Source organism: Trachypithecus francoisi, unplaced genomic scaffold, assembly GCF_009764315.1.
Source record: "Trachypithecus francoisi isolate TF-2019V2 unplaced genomic scaffold, Tfra_2.0 Lachesis_group0, whole genome shotgun sequence".
NCBI classification, from domain to species: domain Eukaryota; kingdom Metazoa; phylum Chordata; class Mammalia; order Primates; family Cercopithecidae; genus Trachypithecus; species Trachypithecus francoisi.
The window spans coordinates 50248538-50270708 of NW_022681453.1; positions in this window are offsets into that span (position 1 = coordinate 50248538).

Sequence of the window (22171 nt, forward strand, 5' to 3'; positions counted from 1 at the left end):
GAATTCTTTGTAATCCCAGTTCCAGTATGCAAAATATTGTTTAAATTAATTTAAAATATCTACATAAATGCATAAATGAAAGAATATTATGGAATGATATGTTGTCATTGAAACACAAGACAAATCTTATATGGAAAGAATTTCTCTTTGTTTTGTCTCAGATATGCTATTTATATTTACATTGATTGTAGAAGAAGATTTGGAATCAGGGGCAGAATCAGCTCTTAATCCTGAATAGAAAGTGATTTGAATGAATGGCATTAGTTTTCTGAATTCTACTGTATAAGCTTTAAAAATTGAGATTTAAATTATAGGAAATTAATTTAAATTGGAGGACTTGATAAAAACTTGAGTGTCATGTAACACCGATTCATGTATTAAATACAACTATAACAATGTAACATTCAGAATTATTAAAATACTATTAACTCTTAAGATATGAAGATACCAAATAAGAACTTTAAGCTTATATTTTCCTTCTAATTGTTTTTCTTTCATTACCAGCTGATGATATTGTCAAGAAATACCAAGGATGCAATGTTGAAGTCTTTTAGATCTTTGAAGGATATTAAACTAAGAAAAATGCATTGGCAGGGTTTTGCCCAATCTGCATGACCATCTAGGGCTACATTCCTTCTCAGAATTATTTAGTCTGTTCCAGGGTTCTATGTGGCCCTAATAACATCTATAAAAATATTGCTCATTTTCTTACCTTTATATTCATTGCTTCACTGACTTTATGTGGCGCGTCCAGCAGTTTAGACAGAACAACTTAAAATAAGGCATAGGAAGCAGCACCTCTGTCATGATATAAAACATAAAACACTAACTTTTTTGTGCCTTTGGCAAATTGTGATTGCTATTCTGCTCAAAAAATGCAGGTCACTGGCCTTTTGGCAAACTCTCTTCATCAGCAGTCTGAATGCTTTGTTTTGAAGAAAAAGGAAAGGCAAGAGAAAATGTATACGTTTGGTTTATAAACTGGCAGGTTATTTATTCAGACAATTGTAAGAAAGAAAGCAGTGGAAATTTTGATGAGAAAATAACCTGAAGAAAGAGGGAGTTACCTTAGGGTGAAGGCCTTTGGGTAGTAAATTAATGACCAGGCTAGAAACTATGTAATAAAAGGGCAATGAGTATCAGATAATTTTGTGGTCGTTACACAATGGGGACTTGAGATAGGCAATGGGAAGTACATGTATGTATGTGCTAATAGTTTCTAGCTTGATCTTAGAGCTCTCAGTCTATTTCTTGCTTTCACCTGCCAAAAAAACCCTCTTTCAAACCAACAAGGATGTGTTCCTACGGCACCTAGCACAGAAATATACACATATGTGCATGTGCACACACACACACAGACACACACATCACATTACAAAATCTTTCAGTACATGGGCCTATAAATTATACTTATGTAGTACAATATAAGACAGAAGGTTGGACCCTACCATAAAGAGTACGTGTTGCAGATCTGGTTCTTGCATATACTACCTCAGTGGCCGTGGATCAGTTATTAAAAATCTGTTGAGACTTATTTTCTTCTCATGTGTAAATAAGGATTTTAATTTCCATTTTGTGTCATTGTAAAGCCTAATTTGTATGTGATACAATGAGCAAATGCCAGACTATCTGTTGGACTTCTAGCACAGTGCTTTGTGTATAGAAAGTGCTCAATAAATTGATATTTTGGTCAAGGTCAAAAGGAGAGATGGCATATGCTCGCTGTCTTCCAAACTGATGATAGTTCATGAAATAGAAATTTCATTTGCTCTTCTGTGTTTGTGTCCCAGGAAAATCAACCCTGGTAAAAATGGTACATCCACCTTCTGTATCTGCCATTCATTTCTCTCCACCCTCTTTGACATTTCCCAAAGTAAGACAAATTTTCTGCCTCAGAGTGTAGTTCAGAGTGTGGCATCCATTAAGTTACATTCCTCTACAAAGTGGGGTTAATGCAGTAATGGCTGATACTTATATGAGCCCTGACTTACCTATGGCTATCTCTTTAGAATTGCCAACAATGGGCTATAAAATACTCTATTCTTTCTTCTTTCTTCCTTCTATGTGATAAACTTTTCTGGATATTCTTTGACCTTTCAGGAACAGGATGGAAAAGAAGAACTTGACTATGGAGTTTTCTAGCTTCTCTGACTATGATTGAGGGGTGTGCTTAATTCAGAAAAAAGAATAGTGTATCAGTTAGCTATTGCTGCATAACAAACTACCCCCAACGTTAAGCATTCCTTTTATTACTGTTACTTAAAATAGCAACAGCCAACTAGCTGGCTTCTTCTGCTGATCTGGGCAAGCTTTGGCTGATCTCAGTTGGGCTCCTTTATATATCTGAGGTCAATTAGAGGACTAGATGGGGCTGACAAGTCTAGGATTCTTTGGCGGAGGTCACTCGTTCTCCTTGTGTTTCTCACATTGTTCCAGCAAGCTAGTAACAGCATTTCCTCACAGTGATGGCAAGGATTGCAAAAATAAAAAATAAATAAATAAACAGAACTGTAGAAACATTATTTTTAAGCCTTTGTTTGCAGGAAGTTTGATTCTGTCCCATTTGCCAAAGCAAGTTACATGTCCAAGTCCAGAGTAAGTGTGGGAGGGTACTACCAATGGGCAGAGATATAAGGAAGCGTGAAAAGCAGGGTGCATTAAATTAATAGAAATTGGGTGCACTGATCAATAGGAATTATGCTTTGGCCACAGTTTCAAATCATGTTTTCCCAACCAGTATCACTTGCATCAAAGCAGGTATTTGGCTCTGACTCTGGTATCTCTTTCCCAACTGGTTCAAAACCCTCACCCTAACAGATGATGAGCATATGGGAGATTTGCATAACAATACAAAGACATGCTTTGTACTTTGTGAATGATCTGGCCAGGCTAGTGATGCTGGCACAGTTTCCAGGGACAGATATCCACCTATCCAAATCATTTTATTGTATTGATTAAAATCCAGGAAACCTATAGAACACAAAAAGTTTTGAAGAAGCAGAATTTTCCAGGTAGGCACATTTATTTAGTTTGAAATTCTGAGAAGAGAAAATGTTTAAATTACTTAATTAATGATTTTAAGACCAACTAAAAGGACTTGAAGAAAGAAAACCTCAGTTGGAATCTGATTTAGCTACACAGTTGCACTGTGTAAGCCCCATGGTCTCATTTAATCTAATTTGCAAAACTGCAACAATAACCTTTTTATCTTAAAGATATCTCTAGAGGATCATTCCTCTGAAGATGCTTTGTATACTTAAAAATGTTATCAAACACTATGCCCTCCAAACTCATCCCAAGTTTATTAGTGTCATAGAATTTTATTTTATGAAGGAAATTTAGTGAATATGTTTCATTACTTAGCACTGTATGTGAAATACAGCAAGTCGTAGGACAGTTAATACCCCATTTGTCTAATTAATGTGTATATGATCTACCAGTTACTCAATACCAAGATAATCATGATTTTTCTTTATATGAAAACATTCTAGAAAATGAAATGTTTTGGTGAAGACTCAGAGATTTTGCAGCATATGCAAATAATTCTGAAGGGAAACAAAAAAGAGCAAGTCTTAGTAAACAAACTATTTTCCATTGGTCAGTGGTCACAAAGTTCCTTCGGTGCCTTTAAGCCAAGGGAGTCAAATTCAGATTTTGCATCAAAATTATTAGGAACAGGCTGGGTGCGGTGGCTCACACCTGTATTCCCCTGATTTTGGGAGGCCAATGGGGGTAGATCACTTGATGTCAGGAGTTTAAGACCAGCCTGGCCAATGTATTGAAATTCTGTCTCCACTAAAAATATAAACATTAGCTGGGCATGGTGGTGGGCACCTGTAATCCCAGCTACTCGGGGAGCTGAGGCAGGAGAATTGCTTGAACCTAGGAGGTGGAGGTTACAGTGGGCCAAAATCATGCCACTGCACTCCACCCTGGGCAACAGAGCCAGAGTCTGTCTCAAGAAAGAAAAAAAATGATTAGGAACAAAGTAAGAAGTGAGGTGCCTGGGGACCAAAATTTAAGGAGGCTCTCATTCTTTGATGAGGACCCTGTCTTTGCCCTACACTAAGAGTGAGTGAGTGTCTCCTTGAATTTTGTGCCCAAGGAGCTTCGTTTGTCTTGCCCTAGTAACGCCCTAGACAGGGCATGGTAAAAACATTAGACATTATTCCCCTAGTAGAAGAGTAGTAGAAGAGGACTTCAAATCAATGAGCAGATAATTTAAATAATTTTTAATGCATTTGCATTAAAAACTTTTAAATGTAGGCTTCATTAGGATTCTTGATGCTGCATTTTTAAAATGTATAGAGCCATCTAAAATATTTGAAAAATAAAAGATAATGTTAGCACAATAATTCTTAGCATACCAGTGTTACCAGGGGTTCTTGCTCCCAGAGCTCCCCAGATGGTGGCGGGTGTTTCCAAGATGGCGACAGGCTGCTTCCAAGATGGTGGCGAGCCTCCTTTTCTCTGACCTGGGGGTTCTTGGCCTCACGGATTCCAAGGAATGGAATCTTGGGCCATGCGGTGAGTGTTATAGCTCTATTAGAAGCCATGGGTCACAGAGGAGAACCGTGGAACCCAGTGACTAGTGTTCAGCTTGATTAGGATGAACCCAGGCACTTAGCCATTCAGGAACAATGGCAAGCTTTTAGCCCGATGGGGAGTGGCAACAGGCCCTCGCTGTATCAGGAGCACAGCGGACACCCTGCCGGATCCAGAGGGATGGAAGTCAGCAGTACAGCAGTGGTGGAAGGCGAGCGAAAGCTCAGCTCGAGCCATAACAAACACGGACCAGAAGAGTATAGTTGCAAGATTTAATAGAGTGCAATAGAGTGAAAACAGAGCTCCCATACAAAGGCAGGGGACCCAAGGAGGGTAGCCACTGCTGGCTCCAATGCCTGGATTTATATTCCGATCATTGTCCCTCCAGCTGTGCTCTCAGGCAATAGATGATTGGCTATTTCGTTACCTCCTGTTTGTGCCTAATTAGCATTTTAGTAGCTCTCTTTTACTACCTGATTGATCGGGTGTGAGCTAAGTTGCAAACCCTGTGTTTAAAGGTGGAAGTCGTCACTTTCCCAGCTAGGCTTAGGGATTCTTAGTCGGCCTAGGAAATCCAGCTAGTCCTGTCTCTCACCAGGTGAGAAATCCTAGCCTTTTGGCCTTGGTTGAGAGCAGATTTGGAGTCTGTTAACAGGGTTTTGAAACCCATCTCCACCGTTTGTTGGCTCTGTGAGCTTGCACAAATATTTAGTTTCCTCATTTGGCAAATGGGGATAATTTTTATAACACTTTTGTTTTACATGCAGGTGAGAGAACTAAATGTAATAATGTACATAAAACTTTTAACAGTAACTGGCTTACGGAAAGAACTTACCAAATGATAGATATTATTATTGATATTATTTTTGTTATTATTCCTGGAGTAAAGCCTTTGCCAAATAATTTGCCTTTGGCACTAAAAATTCATTCACAGGATTCAAAATATCTGTCCTGATGCATCTTTTCAGCAGAAGCAGCCAGAAAGAATCCTTGTCTAACACCCCGTAACAGTAGTTAGGTTTATTTCTCTTGAGGGGGGACTAATACAGGAATTATTCAGAAATAATTTTTAGGCAGCTAGAAAGAGTGAAGGTTCTTGGCAGAATTTTCCTTTAATAAAAATCAACCCCTGAAACTTTTCTTTTCTAACAGGAAAGTGGCTTGAAAAGCCAGGCCGGCAAGCTTTTATATGCAAATACCAATGATTAGAAACTGGGTCCATCCAACATGGTGATTCCTGCCCTCTTCTCCTTGTCAACACATGTGCCAGGTATCATGGCCACCTCCAGATGACTCCATGTATTCAGGACATCATGGCGACCTGCATTTGCATACTGAAAGACCAGGGTGGGAGGGCCATGTTTTTCACTGGCTATGTGAATGACACACCTGGTCAAACCAATCCCCTGGGCCCTTTGCAAATCAGACACCACCTGCTCCAGCCTCCCAATATAGCCAACTGCTTTTCCACTACACACAGGGTTTTCTCCATTCAGAGCTCTCCTCTCTCTGTATAGGGGAGCCATTTTCTTCTTTCTTTCTTCTTTCTTGCCTATTAAACTTTCTGCTCTTTAAAACCAAAAACCAAAACGAAACAAAAACAAAAACAAAATATCCGTCCTGAAATAGATTTGAAGGTTGTCTTCCTTCTTCTATATCTCCTATAATGATTCTTATGAAGAGAAATCAAATGGAAGTTCTGGGGATATGAGAGAAGAGAGGGACAACAGAAGAATCAGAAGAACTATGAAACCTAACTGAAATTTAAAACAATTTCGATTTTTTTTAGCTTCTTGAAGAGAAGGTTTAGTGTGATTAATAATTATTTGTTATTATTATTTACTATTGATAATTAATAGACTCTGGCAAGCTATTTTCTACCTCTTAAAATCCCATTGTTTTAGGACTCAAAAATCCTTCTGTCATTAGGGAAAGTTTTCTCTAAACTTTGAAAAGTTTTTTAGGATGTGGTTATCCCCCAAACATTTACTTTACATATTCTCTTCCCTAAGTTGATATTTTCAGAATGATAGATGCTTTCCTTTTAATTGGTAGATTTAAAAAATAAATCGGCCTAGATTCATAGAATAGAAATGACCTCTAAGCCTCAAGTTAATATTATGAAATACATGGTTAGAGGGCCTAATGATTAACATAGAAAATTATTAAAATAGCACAAAACCACAGTGATAATCAATATCAAAGTAGAGAGTAATAGAAAATAATGAGTCTACATGAAAAATAAATGTATTAAATACGTATAATTTACATGAATTCCAAGATAGAGATAAATGTAATCATCTTCTGAAATAAAATTGTCTTCATGCATATATTAATTTGTTTACTGATGTGTAGCATATTTTGGCAAATCAATTGTCAAGGACCTGCATTATCAATTCACTAATTTTGGTGCTAATTTCTCAACATAAAAGGGATAGCAAAACAGAGCACAAAGAACATTTTCCTTTTGTATTTTTTAAAAATTTGCAGAACTATGGTGTTAAAGTGCTTCAACATAAAAAACAAAATTTCGGAAAATTGCTAATTGGTTGACTCACACATTGTTTGAACATTGCCAAGAAAGAGATGATAATGTAAGTACCTTATAGGACTTTTTATGGGATGATTTTGGTACCTCACACTTAGTCAAAATTGCACATTTAGGCTGACAGGTCATATTTTCTCAGGTCTTCAACTTTGCTTGACTCTTGGTTGTATCAGTAGGGCTCAGGGGAGTGCAGTGGCACTGTTACAGCTCACGGCAGCCTCGACCTCTCAGGCTCAAACAATCCTCCTGCCTCAGCCCCACAAGTAGCTGGAACTACAGGCACATACCACCAAGCCTGCCTAATTTTTGCATTTTCTGTAGACACAGGGTGTCTCCATGTTGCCCAGGGTAGTCTCAGACTCCTGGGCTCAAGCAATCAGCCTGCTTCAGGCTCCCAAAATGCTAGGATTGCGGGAGTGAGCCACCATGCCTGGCCTGCACACCTTTTTATTTTATCTATATAGCTATGTTGAAAGGTGGTATAGCACCATCTAAAAGAATGGAATTCTGAATCCAACAGATATAAGTTGGGTCCAGTTTTAACCAATATTAGTCACCTGGTGCTGGAAAAGTTAAAAATTATCTGAACTCAAGTTTTCTCTTCTAAAAAAAAAAAGAGATCATATTTACTTTATAAAGTTACTTTGAAGATTAAATTAGGAAAAGAATATAAAATATTTGGCAAATTATTGACATAAGTACTCAATTTATAGTAGCTGCTAGAATTACTGTGTTATTGTTTAATTGATAAGAAACTGGCCGTCAGGAATTAGGTGAAATCCTCTAACTCAAAAGATATATAAGGGAGAATAGCTATCCTTGGGAGCTCTCAATGAAATAGTCAAAAGTCAGAAGAGACAGATGAATAGACATTGATGAGCGTCTTGGAAGCACATAGGAGGAATGCCAGGCTAGACACTGAGACTCACGGAAGGCCTGTCTAAGCTGAATCCTCAAGCAGCAGAAATGGGGAACACATGGTGTCTAGCAGAGGAAACATTATGTGAGCAGACCTGCTGGGTGTTCAGCAGGCTGGCTGGAGCAGAAACGGGAAACGAGGGAGAAACAAGTGAGGAAGCTAGAGAGATAAGTAGAGGCCAGATCTCAAAAAGGATTCTAAAGTCAGCCAGATAATTAGAACCATATCCCAAGGCCGATATAAGGAAACATGAAGGGTTTTAAGGCAGAGAGTGGGAGGATTGGATTTTCACTTTAGAAAGGTCACTGGAAATGAGAGAGGGAAAGCAGTTAGGGACTCCATTTGTCCCAATTATGGCATAAAAGTAGTCTCAGCTGGAGAATTGATGGTGGGTACAAAAAAGTGGCTAGATCTCAAGAATGATGAAAAGTGTTGCCTTGCTAAAATTTAGTAAATGAATGAGAAAAGCATTGTACAGAGATCATAATCTGATAACGCTGCTAAATCCACCCCAGCCACTGGATGGCTGACATTGCTTATTTGGCCTTTGATCCTCAATATGTCAACCAGAACAAGTAGAAAGGAAAGGAAATTAATCTTTTCAGCCTTTTTCTACATTTTTGAGTTCTCACATAAAAATGAATTTTGAATTGGTTCTCTATATAATTTTCACCACTTACTTTCAGTTAATTTCCATGGATAAGCAAATTAATTATATCCTGTTTCTTTACATCAACTATACTGGCATGGTTCATAGGTAATTGTACGGTGTCATCTCTGCTTTACACCATCACTGGGAATACTGGGTCTGTAAATGTTAGCATGCTGCTTCTCAGGAAGGTACAATTTTCTTTTACTATCATTTTTTAAATTGTGAGGAATTCTCACTGACCTAGTTTTCTTTATTTCCCATTTCCATTTGGAATTTTATTACACCTAACATGCCATACAACAGGCATTATAATGAATAGATAACTGATTAATTGGGACCATTTAAACTCAATTATAGCATAATTTCACTTCCATTTGATCCTAAGTCATTCAAGATCTCCCTTCAGCTTGCCTCTCATCCTCTTTCTTAACACTCCTCTCAACACCCTTAACTGTAGACCAATAGGTGTTTCCCATTCTCCAAACACTCGCTCACTTGCAGTTTTTATGGAGTCCCTAATGTTTCCTTGTCCTAAAATGTACTACTTCCGCCCTACCCTCATTTCCTTACAGTAGTGCCCCCATATCTGGAGTTTTGCTTTCGAAGGTTTCAGTTACCTGCAGTTAATTATGGTAAACCATGGTCTGAAAATATTCAATGAAAAATTTCAGAAATAAAAAATTCATAACTTTTAAAGCATGCACCTTTCTGAGTAGCATGATGAGATGAAATCTTGTGCCATCCTGATCCATCTTACCGGAGCCTGAATCATCCTTTTATCTAGTGTGTCCATGCTGTGTATGCTATTCCCCAATTAGTCACTTAGCAGCTGTCACAGCTGTCAGATCAACCTACATAGTGTACATAGAGTTCATCCCTATCCTCAGTTTCATGAATTCACTGGGGATCTTGGAACATATACCCCATGGATAAGGGGAGAACTACTGTAATTCTTGTTCTTCTTTTCTCTGCTTAGATATTTATTCGGAAAGGTTTCATGAACACACATGGCTATTTATGGAGGGCTTACTTTATATTATACTAGGCACATAAAGAATTAAAAGTTGAGCAAAGCAAACTTGACTGTGACTTTATGGAACTTCAAGTACGGATGAAAAGACCGATGTTAATCCAAACACACATACACATGCTCACATATATGTAGAGTGTCTCTGGAACGACATCAAGGAAGAGGTAGAAAAAGGTAGTCTCTGAAGAAAGGAAATGGTACTAGGGTCACAAAGCTGGGAAGAATTCCTCAGAAGAAAACATTTTCTTTGAAATTATTTAAATCTGTATCAGATGGATATATTTCAAGAATCAATTAAGAAATGTGACAAATGTGCTAAGTGCTATGAAGTAATAGTACATGGTAACATTAGAGAAGATACCAGAATAACCTAATTTAATTTGGGGAGCTAATTTTACTTTTCTCTGAAGAAATGATCCTTATTGGAATAGGGTGGAATATAGATAGAACAATCAGCCTAGGGAAAGTCCCATGTCAGGAAAAAGATTGACCTTCAAAAAACAAACAAAAAAAAGGAGAAAGAAGAATAGCAGAATTAGATTGCTGAAGAAGAAGTAAAAGTTGGTGAGGGGTGAGACATGAGTGGATGAAAGAAGCTATGTTATGCAGAAGCTTGTAGATCATGTCGTGGGTTCCACATTTTATTTTAAGTGCAGGGTGGGGGATGTAAGTATTTTGAGAAGAAAATGATGAGATTTATTTTTCACTTTAAAAAAATTGTCCTGGATATTTGGTAGGGAGTGTATTAGGGAGAGAGTTTAATGAAGTATGTTAGGGAGACTTTTAAGACTATTGGAACAATGTCTTATTAGTACAAATGAGATGTTCCAGTCATTTGGACTATGCTAAACAGTGGCATAAGTAAAGAGATTCAACAAATATTGTGGAGATGTCCTAGGTAAGACTGGTAAGGCATTTTCTGTAGGTGGTGAGAGAGAGATAATTATGAGTTCCAAGTGTCTCCACAGAGCACTTTGGAATACAGTGAATTTACTTAGATGGAGATTAGTCTGAAAAGTCTACATACTCTATGATCCCAACTATATGACATTTTGAAAATGGCAACAGTCTAGAGAAAGGAAAAAGATCACTAATTGTCATGGGTTCAGAGAAACGCAGGGAGAGACGAATAGGTGGATCACAGGAGATTTTCAGCACAATGAAATTATTCTTTATAATACCATAATAGTAAATAAATGACATTATACATTTGTCAAAACTTTGTACATAAGCCTATATGACAGAGTGAGCCCTAATGTAAGCTATGTACTTTAGTTAATAATAGTATGTCAATATTGGTTCATCTATTGTAGCAAATGTTCCATACCAATGCAAGATATTAGTAACAGAAAATATTGTGTGCAGGAGAGTAGGTATAGGAAACTTTCTTTTTTTTTTTTTTTTTTTGAGACGGAGTCTCGCTCTGTCGCCCAGGCTGGAGTGCAGTGGCCGGATCTCAGCTCACTGCAAGCTCTGCCTCCCGGGTTTACACCATTCTCCTGCCTCAGCCTCCCGAGTAGCTGGGACTACAGGCGCCCGCCACCTCGCCCGGCTAGTTTTTTGTAGTTTTTTAGTAGAGACGGGGTTTCATCGTGTTAGCCAGGATGGTCTCGAACTCCTGACCTCGTGATCCGCCCGTCTCGGCCTCCCAAAGTGCTGGGATTACAGGCTTGAGCCACCGCGCCCGGCCTAGGAAACTTTCATTGCTATCCAATTTTTTTCTGGAAATCTAAAACTGCTCTAAAAAAATAAAGTCTATGAAGTTAAAAAGAAGAAAAGGAGGAGGAGGAAAAGAAGAGGAAGGGGAAGAAGAAGAAGTAAAGAAGCTTTCTTCTTTTGTGGTAAACATAAGAAATGTCATGGAAGAAAAACAAGGGGGTATTCCATGAAGGAATTAGCAATCAAATATATCAAATGTTGCTGAAAGATTAAATGAGATAAGGAAACAAAATGCATTGAGTTGGACAATATGACATTTATTTGTGATTTTATTATAGCAAGAGTAGTTTCAATAGTGTTGGCAGAAGTGAGGTTCCAACAGTGTTTCAGTGGTGGAGCAGTGGTGGAGGCTGAAGTCAGATTGGTGTGGATAGAGATAAAATAGCTCCCCTCAGAAAATTTAGGATTAAACTTAAAGAATCAATTGAACTAAAAGTATATTCTCTATAATCATATATGTAAAAAATCCTTAAAGAATTTTTAAATGTTTGCATAGCTACAAAATACACAAAGTATGTATATGTGTGTGCACTGTTCAGTATTTTATATTATGCTATAGGTATTATGCAATGGATATCTCAAGAAATATCTAGTTTTACTAACTATCCAGCTTAAAAATTTCTTTGTTAAGCTACATATGTTTTTAAATAGGATTGGTTATAAAATTTGGAATATTATTGTCAAAGGCTAGATTGATTAACAAAGAAATTTCTCACATGGTTATCATAGATCCATCTATCACTGTATATAATAACATATATTTTCCTTAAATATATGTGAAATATTCATAAAACATTATTTATATTTAGTATCATTGAGAAAAAAGGCAATGATCTATAGTTATGGAATAAGCTTAACAAAAATTCTTACTAAATATTAACAACTTGATGGGTGTAAAAATGAAAAGTTAGATAAAATTGATAATATTTTAGACAGAATATAAAATATGCTCCAGGAGAAATAAAGAAAGGTGGGTCTTTTTCTGACCAAGATAGAATAATAGCGAAAAGATATATCCTGCCTAAAACCACTGAAAAATCCACAAGATACATTAACCAATTTTGATACTTTGGATATCATACAATGAAGGTCAGTGACCCCAAAGTGATGAAAAATGAAAGAGTTGAGCTCCACGATTGCCCTAACTTACTGCCTGGCTACAGTTTACGGGATGCAGTGTGGGGAACGGGAATCCAGGAAGTGTCTAGCAGTCTCCATGAGGTGAGGACACAGAGATGGAATTCTTCAGGGGCCACAGTGTCTAGAACTTGCAAGATAAAGTACTAGAGATGAGAGAGAGTGAGAGCTCTGGATATAGACAGAAGGTCCTACCCTAGTCTCCAACTTAGTACTGATTGCACATGCACATGAGAAAACTACCTCAAGCCAGGAAAAGAACTATTTGAAAAGGTTGGAGGGAATAATCCTCAAAGTGAAAACAGGCTGAAAATAGTTCCTTTTTCCACCACCAAGAGTGAAGAATGTCAAAAATCATGGAATATTGGCAGATTATTCCAAAAGGTTTTGTCTCAGTAGTGAAAAATATTAACCCGAGACAAAATGTCATTCTGGATCAACTTCTCTCTGAGCAACTTAAAGACTTCCCAGGACAATGGTAAAAAAAAATATCTGTAAGAATAAAAAAAAATCCAGTATTTGATCTTGTGAAGAATATTTTAAGCAACCATCACTTATTTGTTCTGAATTCTCTGTAAGTTTCCAGACCTTAACTGTTTATACAAATGTAACTTTTGTCTAGTATCTTATCATTTTCAAAATGCCAGATAAGTTTTCAGCAAATTTTGAATATTATGAATGTGTGTGGTTTTAATGTTTTTACATTAGTTTTCTATTTATTGTGTGTGATCTGGGTTAACATGTAAGTCATGCAATACAGTGCTAATCCAAATAAAATTTGTAGACTGGAGGTAGTAAGGAAACTCTTTGTTTCTGAACCATAATAAAGTAAACACAAAAATAAAGACTAGCTTTTAGAAACTTTCAGAGTCATGTGACACTGCTGCAACATCCAAACATATTATAATGAATTGATTTGAGTCATTAAACAGAGTATACAGACCAGTTTGCATGATGAGTCATATGTGGTATGAGCTGGGTAATGGTGACATGCAGAAGGTGTGATAGCCTGGAAATAAGATTTTAAAAAATCCTGGACCACAGATGGTTTGAGAAGCACTAATGTAAGTTATAAAATTCACTTTGTGGAGTCCAGGGGAGAGGAGTATTGAAAGAGATACATAGTCATTTCCATGGAAACTGAAGCTCAAATACAACTTAAGGTCTATGTGACTGTTAATAAGGAACAATGGCATCATGTTAATACATGACAAGCATAACAAATCAAGCTGTCTTTTCAAATTTGCACCTCCAATAAAAATTACGGGGGTAAACACTTGAATTGCAGGTGTTTTTTATTAAGCTACTTCATATGTGGGCAGCTCTATGCAGTGAGTTCCAGGGTGAGAGGAGTATAACTCACGATTAATGCTGCAGGTGTCAGTCTGTGGATGTCTCTATTTTTTGCTTCCTCCCTTGTATATTCGCTCATCATCATTGTCCTCAGACGCCATTGCAAAATTGTTCTTTTTTGTTGTTCTGCAGATGTCATCAGTTTGGCAATATGAATATGTTTAGGATTACATCTTCATGTCAATACTCTGAAAACTAAATTACCATTTCTTATTTTTGTCTTTCACCCTTTTTCCCAGTAATAAGATACATAAGCTCTGAGTATTTTCTTTTTTTTAAAAAAAGAGTGACCTTCTATGCTATGAATCAAAGCGATAGGATGCCAAACTTGAACAGACAGAATGGTGGCTACCTGATACCGTCAGCTTTATTTTTTATTCTTTTCCACAGTTATTCCTTTTTTCACAGTAGGAGAAGAGAAGGATTACCCTGCTGAGACCTCCATTTCAAATGCCACAATAATTGTTGTGTGCTTATAGCAGGTCAAATGCATGCAGTGGAAGGATGAGGAATGCAGTGACAAAATCAATAATGCTGAGTTGCTCCTTGTTGAACAGTGAAACAATTTTATCATTTTGTTAATAGGATAGTGTTTGTTTTTACCCCAAATCAATTAAATATAACTGGAATGTGTATTTTATGTTTTCCTTAGAAATCAAATTAATCCACTGGTAATTGCTTCACTCTCTAGGGAATGGGCATAGAACAGCAATTTTATTCTATTTGTCTACTTAGTTTTTAAATCAGCGAATGGGGTTAATGGCTTCCTAATTAAAAGTAACATTTTCTTAACTTTCACTGTTTTTCTCCTGTTTCTTCTCCTTTTATTGGATTATCAGATGCATTCCAATGAATAACATTTCTCTTATGCTCTTTACAATATGAAATTATAACACATCAGGAAATTTGGTGATATCTACTCTGTGCATGCCCTTTTGAAGGAGTAAGCATTTTGATACAGAATACCTTATATTGTCTATCTCTGATTATTTATAAGAAGGTCATCTAATATGAGATTTAATTTTTTACAATTAAGCACTGTGAATAAAGAACATTTTGGGCTTCATTCTATCACGTCTGCAAAAGCAAAGTTACAGAGTCAGAGAGGTGAGGATGCAGTGACAGTAGTGTCTCCCACTGAGCACTTTCTCAAATAGGGACTTTCTGGAAATGCTTTTTTAAAATAAATAAGGTAATATTACAGCTTTAAAGATGATAATAAAAGTGTATTTAATAAACTAACATGAAAGCAAGACCGTTCAACATCTAAAGAAGGCATCTATAGCATGGTCCTATCCTTTCTATGTGCTCATTCACTCTTTTTTTTCTTTTCAGACGGAGTCTTGCTCTGTCACCCAGGCTGGAGTGCAATGGTGTAATCTAGGCTCACTGCAATCTCTGCCTCCCGGGTTCAAGCGATTCTCCTGTGTGAGCCTCCTGAGTGGCTGGGATTACAGGTACCCACCAAAACCCCCAACTAATTTTTGTATTTTTAGTAGCGATGGGGTTTCACCATGTTGGTGAGGCTGGTCTTGAACTCCTCATCTCCGGTAACCTGCCTGCCTCAGCCTCCCAAAGTGCTGGGATCACAGGTGTGAGCCCCCGTGCCAGGCCCTCACTTACTCTTTAACAAATGATTTAGATTCCACTCTGCTGTTGATTCTTATCTAAGTTGGTTCTGCTTAGAAGTTGCCTGAGTTTTTACCTAATAATCTAGGGAAATTATCCAAAAATGTATGCCTTTTTCCCCAGATAATATTTAAATCAGTAAAATAATTATTTCTCTATTCTGAGGAAGATGTCCACCATGAAGTTTACCGAGAGAATCTGCTTTTATTCTATTCTGGCATTGGCAGTATTTTAATGCATGTCCATCATGGATTAAGGATCTGGGAAGCAAGAAAATGTTGGATAGTATTAGAAAGTAAGATAGTATACTTTCATTTGAGGTTACACCATGTGTATAACCGAAAAATATTAGGTTACAGTAGATTAAAACATCTGAGTTTTACTTCCTACTCACATAAAGTCTAATTGACATGGTGGTAGCAGCAGGAAGGTTGCTATCCATACACCACAGCATGCTCACTGGCTCGTGTTGCTTTCAAGATCTCCCTGAATGGCAATATGCAACCAGAAAAGGAAGGAGATGAGTAGAGGAGGCACATCTTTTCCTTTTTTTTCTTTTTGACCAGGTCTGTCCCGCAGATCCTGGCCGACAGATGAAATGAGTACTCAGACACAGGTATGTAGTGTAAGAGCAGCTAAGTTACTGCCTGTCTGTAGTGGCCAGAGAGCAGCCCTGAGAAGCTTGAGCTGCGTGCTTTTATTCTGTGCAAGTACAATGCCAAAAACCTGGAGCCAACACAACCTGTAGGTAATTAACATTTATTTTTCCCCTTTCAGGGAATGTCACACGTGGGGATGATCAAAGGTGAGTTCCTGGTCAACATAAGTAAACAAGCCTGTGTAAGATAAATTCCTCCACACTCCCTTCTGCGTACTCCTTGCCTTCTGCCTCAGGGTGATAGTACAGTTGCCTTCAGCTATTCTCCCTTGGGGCTCTGCAGAACCTTCCCACCTTTCAGAAGGTTTGCGTCCTTTCCCTATAGTTTGTCCCACCACTGTGACCAATCCCCCATATTTTTTAATCCTATTGACCAAGAAATGAGACACATCATTTTCCTCATAGACCATGGCAAGGAAAAGTCACATGGTCACAACAGAAAACAAAGGTGACTGAGAAATATACTCTCTAGACAGACAGGGGCACCTTTACATTATGTAAAGGAAGCTAACATCTTTGATAGTAAAGCCAATGGCCTCTACCATAAATGATATATTTTTTCAATATTGGTGATACCTACAATAACTACATTTTACCAAAATCTTTCGAAGTGAAATGCAATTAATTCTTGATTAACCTCTTTTCAAATTGATACTGTTTTAATCAATGCACAACAACTAACTTCCATTATCTTGATTGGTCCTCCATTCCTTGATAAATAAAGAGTGCATTGACATTTTAGCATTCTTTATTCCAAGTTCTTCCAATTACTTTTCAAAAATAATATATACAAATAAACACCACATCAATTTAGCTATTAAGAAATGTTATTAAACAAATCTTTAATGAAGAGCTGGAAAAGAGAAAACTGAATTCCATCAATTCAATTACTCTCTGAAGATTTTCAAATTTTCCGAGTTTTCATTTTTGTTCTTGAAAATGTATAATCTTATTATAGCTAAATGTTTATATTCCATATTTACATTTTCAAAAATTATAGTTGGATTGACCATTATACTTTCATACTCAAAGATAAAGAATATGATTTATGTTAAGCAAGAGCAATTAGAGGGTCTGGAAATGTAAATGTGAACAATTATATCAAATTTAGGGTCTAAAATAGTTGCCAGTCTCATTATAGATAGACTCACCCATTCAGGACTATTATTTTGCAGAAATAGCCAACAAGAGCCAGAACTTGCTCAGCCCAATTTGATTGCATTTTTGTAGTCTGCATCATCATTTTAATATTCAGCCTAGCAGATAGTATTCTTAAGCCAAACACATCAAGGTTCTCAGCAGTATAACTGCAATACTGTCGAAGTTCCACGTGAGCAAGGGCTACATTGGACACCTCAGCCTGTAGAGGGTAAGATAGTTCCTTATGATCCTGATGCCATAGGATTTGCTCAGACTGTTACTTGGATTCAGATATGGTGTTCATTTTGCTCTGCATTAGATACTGAGATTACTGAGACTTCCAATCTCTGTACTGAGAAGCTTCTGGCCTCTAGTACTATAATAATATGCTAATAAAATAACCAGCTTGTTTATAATTTGTTTTAATCCTTTAAACTTTTTCGGTTTGATTTGCAGAAAGGTTCATATGCCTTTCCTCCTCTATTTTGGGTAATTGGTCGCTTCTAAAATACCTGAAATAAACATATTTTGAAGTAATCCCATCAAGTTTTGAAAAATCAAATAGATGTCTTACAGGGAGGCATGCTTTTCCCTCATTGCTAAAATTCCTAAGGAGAATAAACCTTGGCTTTGTAGGCATTCTGGTTAAGTGAAGTTGGTCAAAACAAACTTGTGCTGTAATTATTTTTTTGTATCTGGAGAAACATTTTTGTAAGTGACACATTATCAACTTAAATTTTGTACTCACTGCCTTCTAAAGGTAATATTTTATTCACTGTACAGTATAGCTGGATATTAAATTTATGTTCAGAATTAAACATTAATTACCCGCAAAATACCTAGGAAAACTAATGCATTTAAAGTATTTGCAAAAGAACAAAAACCACTGAAGGGAAACAGAGAGAATTCTTAGACACTTCCCAGCTAGATAGGTTCCTGGAAATAAGTTGAGTTAATATACTCTTTCAACCATCAGAAGTCTATTCAGCTCTTCACAGCTACACAATAGTGGTAAAAGTATTTCCTTAATCCCTAGTGCCGTTACTTAAAAAATATGCAAAAAATCAAAATTTTAGGTTTTTTAATACAACTTTACTTATTACAAAAATGTTCTCAGTGAACGCAAAGGTTTTGCTTGAGGAGCTAGGTGGAAGGAATGCTGATGCAAAGGTTTGGAGAACCATTACCAAAACTATATGGTGAGTCATGTGGACACTGGGACCTATGAAGTTAGTTAAAATTTCCTTGGAATTATCCCTTTTCATTTTTAGGTATTGAAAGGTAAATTATAAAAGCATTTTTTCTTTTTTGATGAATAAGTTTTCCTTATCTTTCTTCAAAAGGGGAAAGTCAATGGTAGAGTTAATATGAAGTGGCAGATTTTGCAGCTCTTAAAAAATTCACTCTCAGAGGAATAACCTGTATATGCTGACCATAATCTGTCTGAAATACTGGGAGATCAGAAATTTTGGGAATTAACAATAAAAAAGCATTTAATTGCCCCATCCAAGCCCTCTGTGTAAGCACCACCCCATAAGTAATTTCCATCCCATGTAGACAGAAAATGATCCATTATAAATTATCCAAGAGCTGATGGATTTTTCCAATTAATATAGTATCCCTTTAATTCCATGTTAACTTCTGGGCATCCAAACTTCCCTTATATTTCAGAAATTGGGACTATTTCTTTCCACTTGCCCGGGTTTTAAAATAAAAAGACTGTCATTTTGTTAAGGGCTCACACATTCTCTTTCAAGAAGTGAACAGTACAGTGGAACATTTCCCATTGATGGGATTGGTCATTATTGCTGATTAAAAGAAAAAATAGATTGGAATGATGAGACAAGTATCTCAAAAGTTAAAAGAAAAAGATAAGCATGATCTTTCAATTTTGGCACTTTTGACATTTGAGGTGGGATAATTCTTTGTTGTGTGGGGCTATCCTGTGCACTGCAGAATGTTTAGCAGCATCCATGGTTTCTGCCCACTAGATGCCAGTAGCAGTTTCTCCTCTAGTTATGACAGCCAAAAATATCTCCAGACAGAGCTAAACATCTTCTCAAAGGACACAATTGCCTCCTTCCCCTTTCTTCATTAAAACCCACTTGGGTAAAATAAGAACTAACAAAAATAATAAAAATTGCACCCTCAAGAATGCCAGTCTTCAAATAATGGGAGTAGACCGCCTGTTTATTATAAATCTAGTAGATTGAAGCCTAATATATCTTCCCAGCCACTGCTCTCCTAGATGCCTGTCTACTTTTTTTAGGTGTATTATGTATTGTTTAGCATGCATAGAAGAAATATATTTTGTTAACCTGTGTTGTAGAATGGAACTGGTGTTAAGTTTATGGGTTGAGATTCTGAAATTCTTGGTACTTCACTAAAAAATGGGAGTAATTACATAAGGACTTGGATGGCCCATGTAATGCTCCCTGGTTTATTCCTTGGAAGATACCTGACAGACTAAATATGGAGCATTATCCATATGTCCATGGTGATCCAAGGAAGGCCAATATTACGTAAAAGTCATTCTGGTAGTGTCATCCCCATTCTCTGTTTTCCTTAGTCTGCAACTTCTGGGAAGGGAGGCAGGGGCTTCAGAATAAAGAGAATGTCTTAAGTGTCAAATGTAAAACCTGGAAGGTTTATTCAAGATAGCAGTGGACTGTAGCTGTTTAATCCTTTAGGACATTGCCTTGCATACATGAAGAACACCACTTTTTCTCTGTAATTCATCTGCTCATTACTCCCAGTCAATATGTGAGCAAATCATTGCCCTATCCATCTCCAGGGATTTAAAGAATAAAGGTCATTAGAATATTTGGCTTCCCTGGCTACTAAAACTGGTGTAGATATAAGCTCATGACTCAAAGGATATTCAATGGCAAATAATTTCATGTCTTTTTGGGGACCAATTGGAAGCAGAATTTTTACTAGAATTGGGAACACAATAGGATAATATTTGGAGGGTCTAGAAACAAAGACAGAGGGATGGAGCAGATTCTGCATGAAATTATTCAAAATTCTGGAGCCAGATGGGTTTGAAAGTAGCTGAACTCTTGAATGTTTCTGTTCAAGAAGTAATTAACTCCCTCTTGTTACTCAAGCAATAAAAGTCTGATTTATTATTTTGCTTGCAACATCAGGGTCCTCACTAATAAGGATACATCTAGTCTCATGCTCACCATCCTCTCTTACAGTTATGGAACTGAGTCTTAATGAGTGATTTGCCCAGAATCATGCTTCTCTGATCACAATCTTCTATAATTTATGCTGAATCTGTATTCTAATTTGGATTTTTTCCTTGATGCCCTGCTGTAAATTGAACTGGTTTATTATTTGTTTTGCATAATACCCAACAACTAGTGTTAATTATTTTTCATTTACTAATTACCTAAATGTATTAGACATAGAGACTCTCTCAAAACCCTGGCTTGCATAAATCTATCACTTCGTTCAGATTTAAATTGTTATTTTGAGACACAAATATGCAAAATAAGGGTAGTATAACTAAAGTATAAATTATTAATCCCAGTGCTTCTTATTGATTCGTGATCTTAAATCCGATGCTGATATCCTATTTATCGAGCTATTTAAATACCTATTGGAGTCCTAAAAGGTTTGTTAGAGGACAGATCCACAGTCATAATTTTTATTGTGATTCAAGCACAAAACAAATTTTTATTTTTTAGGTAATTGTTTTTTCATTTCTATTTTTCCATAAGCACTATAAATCATAGAGTTTATTAGACATTTGCATCATTTTTGTTATGACAAATGTACAGCACACTTATAATTAGAATATAATAGCATCAATATGTTTATACAGATGTGAATGTAAATTCATCAGCATTCATTCCATATGTCTGCAATCTAGCTTTTTCTTTTATTGTCAAACCAAATAATTTTAAATTAGGGTAGTTTTTAACAGCATCTTTTGTACTTCTATGTGCAGATGTATAAGAAAATAACCTATGTTGTCACTGAAGTTGATGGTTATAAAGTTAGAGTTTTGGTTACTCTGTGTTGCTAAGGATGACAGAAATGTAGAACACAGTCTACATGTTTATGGGAAATGATTGTCGTGACCAATAATGGAAATGGTTTAATGTGATTCTGATAGGTTTGTATAAATCTCTGATCCAATACATTCACCACTAAAACTAGAGAAATTTTACGACACTGAAATCTAAAACCAAATGGGGATGTACTTAGCTATACCTTAAACTAGGATGGCCTGAGAAAACATGATTAAGTAAAATAAAAAACGGCCTTACTGAAGTGAGGGGAGTGGGGCAGGTGAACTCTGAAAAACTTTAAGGTTTGACTTTACACTGATATTAGCCTTCCTGGAGATTAGAAACCCCAGTGTCCCTGATGGCAAGACAAATTTCACATCATGGCAAGACAAGTTTCACATCATGGCAAGAAAAGTTTCAGATCATGGCAAGACAAGTTTCAGATCATGGCAGAAAAGTATCTGCTGGCCTTCAGAAATAGCAGCATAGTCGGAAATCTTGAATATCATCCCAGATTGTGTTAGCTTTGTCCTTCTTAAGATTCTTTTGGCTACTTTTGATACTTTTTATTTTTATATAAATTTTAAAATTATGTGTTAATTTAGGAACAAGGTATTGCTAAGTGAGTAAGGGGAGAAAGAAGGTTTGGTACCTATAGATGACGGTTACACAAGTGAGAGAAGAGGAAACCTGTCAGAGAAGGAACATCTTTGCTGGATACAGATAAAACCGTAAAGCATTTGATGAACCTGTGGGCTGGTATGTTGATTTGAACATGAAGGAGCCCAAATGCAAAGCTAATCCTCACTGCCAAGTAAG